The sequence below is a fragment of the Triticum dicoccoides genome, chromosome 2A (assembly GCF_002162155.2).
Source record: "Triticum dicoccoides isolate Atlit2015 ecotype Zavitan chromosome 2A, WEW_v2.0, whole genome shotgun sequence".
NCBI classification, from domain to species: domain Eukaryota; kingdom Viridiplantae; phylum Streptophyta; class Magnoliopsida; order Poales; family Poaceae; genus Triticum; species Triticum dicoccoides.
In genome coordinates this window covers 697,500,976-697,510,233 of record NC_041382.1, presented here as the reverse complement: position 1 = coordinate 697,510,233, position 9,258 = coordinate 697,500,976, and the positions used below count along the sequence as shown (strand labels likewise).

Here is a 9,258-nt window from a genome sequence, read left to right as displayed (position 1 = left end):
TTTTTTCCTCTTCTTCACGGGGGCGCGTCAGCGCACCCGCTGGGTGTAGCCCCCAAGATCTGGGCCGACTGCTAAGCTGTCGGGTAGGATCTCCCGGCAACTACTTTTTCTTCTTCTTCGCGGGGGCGCATCAGCACACCCGCTGGGTGTAGCCCCCGAGATCTGGGCCAACTGCTGAGCTGTCGGGCCGGATCACCTGGCAACTACTTTTTTCTTCTTCTTCGCGGGGGCGCGTCAGCGCACCCGCTGGGTGTAGCCCCCGAGATCTGGGCTGACTGCTGAGCTGTCGGGCCGGATCTCCCGGCGACTACTTTGTCTTCTTCTTCGCGGGGGCGCGTCAGCGCACCCGCTAGGTGTAGCCCCCGAGATCTGGGCCGGCTGCTGGGCAGTCGGGCCGGGTCTCCCGGTGACTTCTTTGTCTTCTTCTTTTTCTTCTTCAGACGGCTGGGCGGGCGGACCCCGACACAGCAGTCGGGCTCTTTGCAGCCGGCCAGGTAGCCAACGGTCGGACACACATTTCTTTTCTCTCTCTTTGTTTTTGAGCAGCCTAGCCCACTTTTTACTGCGGCCCCTAGGCAACGGCCTCTTCTTTTTCTTTCTGTCCGGCTCCACGCGGCGAGCCGGACCCTCCTCTTTTTTTTCACAGCCAGCCGGCTGGGCACACAGCCCTTGACTCTTTTCTTTAACACTGCTCTGCTCTTTTCTTTCCCCATCCCTGTGTGCTCTGCTCTTTTCACAGGATATGTTCTATAGGCTCATACCGCTGCATCCTCCACCAATAAGGAGGCAAGCACTTCAGTCTGGTTGAGTCATTCTGAAAACTGGGCCAGAGCATGATTAACGGCGAGGATTCGTCTGATGGATGGATCCGACGGCTGTAGAGGATAGTTCCTTCCAGTCTCACACATGGGCAGGGTGGCCCAGTGGTTGTCTGACAGGCTCAAAAAATTCTACATCCAGCGGATGATGAAGAAGATGGTCCTGCCCGGACTGCGAAACCAACAGCAACGCGGTAGCATAGTACCGCCCCACGGTGGGCGCCAAATGTCGTGGTATTCTCACGGGGGGTGTGCAAGAAGACATATGCCACAAGGTGGCTTCGTGTGAGGGCAAGACTGCTGCTAGAATATCCAGGGATGGGTATGCGAGTAGCACACGCTAGTTTACCCAGGTTCGGGGCTCTCCAGAGAGATAACACCCCTACTCCTGCATGTCTGAGTATATGTGGTATATCTGTAGTACAGAGTGCTCCTGGAGCTGTATCTGAGGTCAGTGCCATGGGCATCTAGCCTCGTATATGCATGTGGCATGGTGACCGTTGCTCTTGGCCGAATGGGTGTGCTTGGGCATGCTTGCCCGTGGGAGTGGATGGATGGATTGCTAGCTAGCTCTCTTGCTAGCTAGCTAGCTAGCTTGTGTGTGTGCGTGAGTGTGTCCATCCCCTGATGGATGGGTGTCTGCCTATATATATAGGAGTTGGCATGGGTGGTAGTGGCTTTGGTTGTAAGCTACCTTGGGTAGCTTACAAGCCAAGCTATGTAGGCATGGCTAGTGGCATGGTGCATGTCATGCTTGTCCCCTGGGGTACTTTATAAATCAGTACCCAGGGGACACAGTACCCTGTAGATGACATCGCAGTATGGTCATCCCGTCGGTGTCTCGTCAGGCTGCAGTTGACTTCGGGCAGTCGGCCTGGCGGAGGAGTCGGCAGCCAACAGTCGGCCTGGTGGAGGAGTCGGCAGCCAGCAGTAGGCCTGGTGGAGCAGTCGGCAGCCAGCAGTCGGCCTGGTGGAGCAGTCAGCAGCCAGCAGTCTGCAGCTAGCAGTCGGCAGCCAGCAGTCGGCCTGGTGGAGCATTCAGCAGCCAACAGTCAGCTGCCGGCCAGGTAGTTGGACTGAGGGGCTTTCCTAGCCCCGATGTCTTGAATTCTTGTCTCGCCGTCTTCGGGGTATCTGTGTCCAATTGCTCCGACAGATGTGAACTAGATTATTAACTCTAGTGCAAGTGGGAGACTGTTGGAAATATTCCCTACAGGCAATAATAAAATGGTTATTATTGTATTTCCTTGTTCATGATAATTGTCTATTGTTCATGCTATAATTGTATTATCCGGAAACCGTAATACATGTGCGAATACATAGACCACAACATGTCCCTAGTAAGCCACTAGTTGACTAGCTCGTTGATCAATAGATGGTCATGGTTTCCTGACCATGGACATTGGATGTCATTGATAACGGGATCACATCATTAGGAGAATGATGTGATGGACAAGACCCAATCCTAAGCATAGCGCAAGATCGTGTAGTTCGTCTGCTAAAGCTTTTCTAATGTCAAGTATCATTTCCTTAGACCATGAGATTGTGCAACTCTCGGATACTGTAGGAATGTTTTGGGTGTGCCAAACATCACAACGTAACTGGGTGGCTATAAAGGCACACTACGGGTATCTCCGAAAGTGTCTGTTGGGTTGGCATGAATCGAGACTGGGATTTGTCACTCCATGTGACGGAGAGATATCTTTGGGACCACTCGGTAGGACATCATCATGAGCTCAATGTGACCAAAGAGTTGATCACGAGATGATGTGTTTACGGAACGAGTAAAAGTGACTTGGCGGTAACGAGATTGAACGAGGTATTGAAATACCGACGATCAAATCTCGGGCAAGTAACGTACCAATTGACAAAGGGAATTGTATACGAGATAGATTGAATCCCCGACATCGTAGTTCATCCGATGAGATCATCATGGAACATGTGGGAGCCAACATGGGTATCTAGATCCCGCTGTTGGTTATTGGCTGAGGAGTTGTCTCGGTCATGTCTGCATGGTTCCCGAACCCGTAGGGTCGACACACTTGAGGTTCGATGACACTAGGGTTATTAGGAAGACTTGTATGTGATTACCGAATGTTGTTCGGAGTCCCGGATGAGATCCCGGACGTCACTAGGAGTTCCGGAATGGTCCGAAGGTAAAGATTTATATATGGAAAGTTGTTGTTCGGGTTCCAGGAAAAGTTCAGTTTTTTCCGGTATTGTACCGGGAAGCTTCCGAAAGGTTTCGAAGGATTCCGGAGGGGTCCGGAGGTCCGGAAAATGTTCCACTGATGGGGTTATGTACCTAGGGTAGGGTCATGGACCTGATCCAAGTACCTTACCCAAGGACACCCTTAGAAGAAGTCGCCTTCCAGTCGACCAACGAGGGACACACTCGACTGTCTTGAAGGACTCGACCACGAAGACTCACTCGACCACCAGAAGGTCAAGAGGCACTCTGCACTGCAACGGCCTGTAATCAAGTAGACTTTATGATAGTAAAGGCACTTTATGTGGGGCGTTACCAGTAACGCCCCAGACTTAACTCACCTTAAACCCTCTCCTACGTGGGCTGGCTGGGGTCCTGGCGCACTCTATATAAGCCACCCCCCTCCACAGGCAGAAGGGTTCGGCACCTTGTAATTCATATACACATAATCCACTCGACCGCCTTCGGGCTCCGAGACGTAGGGCTGTTACTTCCTCCGAGAAGGGCCTGAACTCGTACATCCTTTGTGTTTACAACCTCTCCATAGCTAGGACCTTGCCTCTCCATACCTACCCCCCACTCTACTGTCAGGCTTAGAACAACGACAGTTGGCGCCCACCGTGGGGCAGGTGTTTTAGCGATTTTGTGGAGAAGTTGCGATTCTTCCGAGTACTTTCATCATGGTGTCTGCTGGAGTTTTGGTCGGGGGTCAAGAGATCCGTCTCGGCACTCTCACCTTCATCGCCGACGACTCCGCGTGGCTCCATGAGGCTCCGCTCGATGTTGATGCGCTCCCCGTCCGCGGTGCGACGCATTTTCGTGCATATGTTCGCGGCGTTCTACTGCGGCAACCGTTGACCCAGTATCGGTCGGCTCCTCCATCGTCCACCCTCCCGGTATCCCGCCAGCGCAAGCGCTCGGGCCGGTCGGGGCTTCAGCGATGGGTGAGGCACGCGGTGGCTCGCCAATCGGCCACCACCCAAGTTGCGGCGATCGAGCCCGACGAATCTCTCTACGGCTTGTTCGATCTGTCGACTGGCTCCGTAGAGACCGCATCCGAGTGCGGTAGCAGTGATCCAACGGCGGAAATCTTGATGGTCGACGGGCCCCACAGTCCCCCTGGCTTCGCCCGTGGTGGTGGAGCAGGTGACGGCGGCGACCCTACACGAGGCTACGAAGAGTACCAGCCCGAGCCACTCGACTCTCTGCAAAGAGAGGAACTTCGCCGCAGGAACGAGGATCCCCTGCGTATTCCCATCGCAGGAGAAACCCCCGAGGCTCGTGCCTTGGAGGAGGCGCGTCTGGCCAATTTGGCCGAGCGCACTCGACTAGAGAACCTTCAGCGAGCACTCGACGAGCGCGCGCGGCAACGAGTTCCCGACACCAGTCGACGTCAACTCTTCCCGCCAACTCAGGTATATCGAACCCCAATTCAGAATTTAGCAGCTGCGACCCGTATAGCAGAGTCCATCCAGCCTTCGCAGTCGGAAGCTGGCAGAGGTTTGCTGCAAATCAGGGATCCGCTCCGGGCAGCAGGAGATCAGAATTCAGCCGTGTCTCAGTCGCGCAACAGAATTCACAGTCGATCCGTCACTGTGAATACGGTTCAGTCGGCTCACAGCCCCAGATCGCCTCCGCGGCGTGAAGGGCGCGAGAATCGGCGAGATCAATATGGCGACAGACTCGACCGAGATGATAGGCGTCGAGTGCCCAATTCCCCTCCGAGGGGTGGGTCTTACGGTCCCCGGCAGCCAGATGATAGGCGTCAGTACAGTACAGGGCGTAGGGTTCCAGTCGACCCCAGAGAACCAAGATTCGATGCGCGATCCATTATCGTGCAAGGGTTGGTCGACCGGAACAGAGCCCATCGAGGCGGACTCGACAGAGATGCACCCATAAGCAGTCGAGTGCATGTTTCTGGTCCTGAATGTTTCAGCAGAGCTATCAGAGCCGCAGTTATCCCTCCCAATTTCAGGTTGGCAACGGGAGTCAGCAAGTTCACTGGTGAGTCTAAGCCTGAAACTTGGCTTGAAGACTACCGAGTGGCAGTTCAGATTGGTGGTGGGAACGACGAGGTGGCCATGAAGCATTTGCCCCTCATGCTGGAAGGTTCTGCCAGGGCATGGTTGACTCAATTACCTCCTAGCAGTATTTACACTTGGGAGGATCTGTCCCGAGTGTTCATCAGAACGTTTGAAGGAACTTGCAAGCGACCAGCTGGATTGACAGAGTTGCAAGTCTGCGTGCAGAAAGCTAATGAGACTCTCAGAGAGTATATTCAGAGGTGGATCACTTTGCACCACACTGTGGAGAATTTGTCTGATCATCAGGCAGTCTGCGCCTTCAAAGATGGCGTCAAGAACAGAGAACTGAGTTTGAAGTTTGGTCGAACCGGTGACATGACCTTGAGTCGGATGATGGAGATTGCTACCAAGTACGCCAACGGCGAAGAAGAAGACCGACTCCGAAGCGGCAAGCACAAGCCGAGTCAGTCGGAAAAAGGAAACATCAGTCGGAAACAAAAGCGGAAGGCTGAACCGGCAGCTCCTGGAGAGGCTCTGGCCGTGACTCAAGGAAAGTTTAAGGGGAAACCAAAAGGATCCTGGAACCCCAAGAAGGTAAAGGATAAAGAAGGGAACGACGTAATGGATATGCCATGTCACATCCATACGAAGAAAGACGAAGAGGGGAATATCATCTACCCGAAGCACACCACTCGCCAATGTCGACTCCTGATCCAGCAGTTTCAGGGAAAACAGTCCAAGGACAAGGAGAAGGAGTCAGACAAGGCCGAAGACAAGGAGGACAGTGAGGAAGGATATCCACATATCAACTCCACTCTGATGATCTTTGCAGATGTGGAAAGCAGGAGTCGACTGAAAGTCATTAACCGAGAGGTGAACATGGTTGCCCCAGCAAAAGCAAATTATCTGAAATGGTCTCAAACACCCATCACATTCGACCAATCTGATCACCCGACTCATATTGCCACCCCTGGGAGGCAAGCTTTGGTGGTCGATCCAGTTGTCGAAGGCACTCGACTGACAAAGGTGCTGATGGATGGTGGAAGCAGGCTGAATTTGTTGTATGCAGACACATTGAAAGGAATGGGCATTCCGATGTCCCGACTGAGCACTAGTAACATGAGCTTTCATGGAGTTATTCCAGGGAAGAAAGCCGAGTCACTCGGCCAAATAGCTTTGGATGTGGTGTTTGGTGATTCGAAACATTTTCGCAAAGAAAAGTTGACGTTTGAGGTCGTGGATTTTCAGAGTGCATATCATGCCATTTTGGGGAGACCAGCTTACGCACGGTTCATGGCTCGACCATGTTACGTGTACCTCAAATTGAAGATGCCCGGCCCTAAAGGAGTGATCACTGTCACCGGTGATAGGAAAAAGGCAAAAGAGTGCTTTCAGAAGGGCTCCAAGATTGCTGATTCCCAGGTGACAGCGGTCGAGTTCGAGGAATACAAGCAAAACGCAGATCCGAGTGACTTGCTGCGATCAAAGAAACCCGCCACAGAGTCTGCATTCCAGTCGTCCGGTGAGACGAAGCCTGTTCACATTCACCCGACCGACCCCGATGCAGCTCCGACCCGCATCTCCACAACACTCGACCCAAAATAGGAAGAAGCGCTCATCCAGTTCCTCCGTGAGAACTGGGACATTTTTGCATGGAAGCCCGCTGACATGCCAGGTGTTCCCAGGGGACTAGCTGAGCATCGCCTAAGAGTCGACTCATCTGCAAAACCAGTCAAAGAGCATCTTCGGCGGTCCGCCGTCCAGAAGAGAAAAGCCATTGGTGAAGAAGTGGCTCGACTGTTGGCGGCAGGATTTATCCGAGAGATATACCACTCCGAGTGGCTTGCTAATGTCGTCATGGTTCCTAAGAAGGACAAGTCGCTCCGAATGTGCATTGATTTCAAACACATCAACCGGGCCTGTCCGAAAGATCATTTTCCTCTCCCTCGCATAGATCAAATTGTTGACTCGACCGCGGGATGCGAGAGGCTGTCTTTTCTAGATGCCTACTCCGGGTACCACCAGATCCGTCTGTACGGACCCGACGAGGTAAAAACAGCTTTCATCACTCCATTCGGGTGCTTCTGTTATATCACCATGCCATTCGGTCTCAAGAACGCTGGAGCCACATTTATGCGAATGATTCAGAAGTGTCTACTCACTCAAATCAGTCGGAATGTGGAAGCTTATATGGATGATATTGTTGTCAAGTCAGGGAAAGGTTCCGACCTGCTCGCTGATCTCGTCGAAACATTTGCCAACCTCAGAAGATATGATATCAAGCTCAATCCATCAAAGTGCACATTTGGAGTTCCTGGTGGCAAGTTACTCGGTTTTCTCGTTTCCGAACGGGGAATCGACGCTAACCCAGAAAAGATTGGCACTATTCTCCGAATGAAACGCCCTGTGCGAGTGCACGATGTCCAGAAGCTTACTGGATGCTTGGCCGCATTAAGTCGATTCATCTCACGACTCGGTGAAAAGGCATTGCCTCTTTACCGACTGATGAAGAAGACAAACAAGTTCGAGTGGACTCCAGAAGCTGATGCAGCGTTTGCCGAGCTCAAAACTCTGCTCTCCACCCAGCCGGTGCTTGCTGCTCCAATCAGCAAAGAGCCTCTGTTGCTCTATATCGCAGCCACAGGACAAGTCGTCAGTACTGTGCTAACGGTCGAGCGGGAAGAAGAAGGAAAAGCTCTCAAAGTTCAACGCCCAGTGTATTATTTGTCTGAAGTCTTGACTCCATCCAAGCAGAGATATCCTCATTATCAGAAGCTTGTGTATGGAATATACATGACCACAAAGAAGGTTGCTCATTATTTCTCTGATCATTCCATCACAGTCGTCAGCGACGCTCCACTATCAGAGATTTTGCACAACAGAGATGCAACTGGTCGAGTGGCCAAATGGGCGATTGAACTTCTTCCCCTTGATATCAAGTTTGAGGCAAAGAAAGCCATTAAGTCCCAGGCAATAGCAGATTTCCTCGCCGAGTGGATTGAACAGCAGCAGCCGACTGAAGTTCACTCGGAGCATTGGACCATGTTTTTTGATGGCTCTAAGATGTTGAATGGTTCCGGTGCTGGGGTTGTCCTGGTTTCCCCCAGAGGAGATAAGCTCAGATATGTGCTCCAGATTCACTTTGATTCCTCCAACAATGAGGCAGAATATGAGGCCCTCTTATATGGGTTGCGCATGGCCATTTCACTCGGCGTCTGTCGCCTGATGGTCTATGGCGACTCGGATTTAGTGGTCAATCAGGTGATGAAAGAGTGGGACGTGAGAAGCCCAGCCATGACTGGATACTGCAGTGCAGTGAGGAAGCTGGAAAGGAAGTTCGAGGGGTTGGAGCTCCATCATATACCCCGACTGAAAAATCAAGCAGCTGATGATCTAGCAAAGATAGGTTCCAAGAGAGAAGCCATTCCGAGTGGCGTGTTCTTGGAGCATATACACACTCCGTCAGTCAAACAAGATCCTTTCACCGAAGAAACTCCACAGCCCAAGAGTACCACAGATCCGACTGAGGTTGAAGTCCCAGCGGTGGTCGACTTGATCATGGAGGTCTTGGTGGTCATTCCCGACTGGACAGTTCCATATGTCGCGTATATCCTGAGAAAAGAGCTCCCGGAGGATGAGGAAGAGGCTCGACAGATCGTCCGTCGATCTAAGGCCTTTACCGTAATCAAAGGACAATTATACAGAGAAAGCGCGACTGGAGTTGGTCAGAAGTGCATAACCCCAGAAGAAGGTCGACTCATCCTCAATGATATTCACTCGGGGACCTGTGGTCATCATGCGTCCTCTCGGACCATCGTGGCCAAAGCATACCGAGCCGGATTTTACTGGCCAAAGGCGAATGAGATGGCAAAAGAGATAGTGGATAAGTGCGAGGGATGTCAGTTCTACTCGAATATGTCGCACAAGCCTGCGTCTGCTCTGAAAACCATCCCACTCGTCTGGCCTTTTGCAGTATGGGGACTGGACATGGTCGGTCCTTTGAGAACAGGACGAAGTGGCTTCACGCATGTACTGGTGGCAGTCGACAAGTTCACTAAGTGGATCGAGGCCAAACCAATCAAGAACCTTGACTCCGGTACTGCTGTTAGCTTCATCAGGGAACTAATATTCAGATATGGAGTCCCGCACTGCATCATTACGGATAATGGGTCAAACTTTGACTCAGAGGAATTCAGAGATTTCTGCA

The 9,258-nt window shown here is 52.2% G+C and overlaps 1 non-coding gene across 1 annotated transcript; it reads left to right on the top strand.

Moving 5' to 3' along the window:
- Positions 1 to 724: 724 nt before the first annotated feature.
- LOC119360009 lies at positions 725 to 941 on the top strand. Its single transcript, XR_005172786.1, has one exon. It is a non-coding gene; the product is annotated as a small nucleolar RNA U3 (small nucleolar RNA).
- The last annotated feature ends 8,317 nt before the right edge of the window (positions 942 to 9,258 follow it).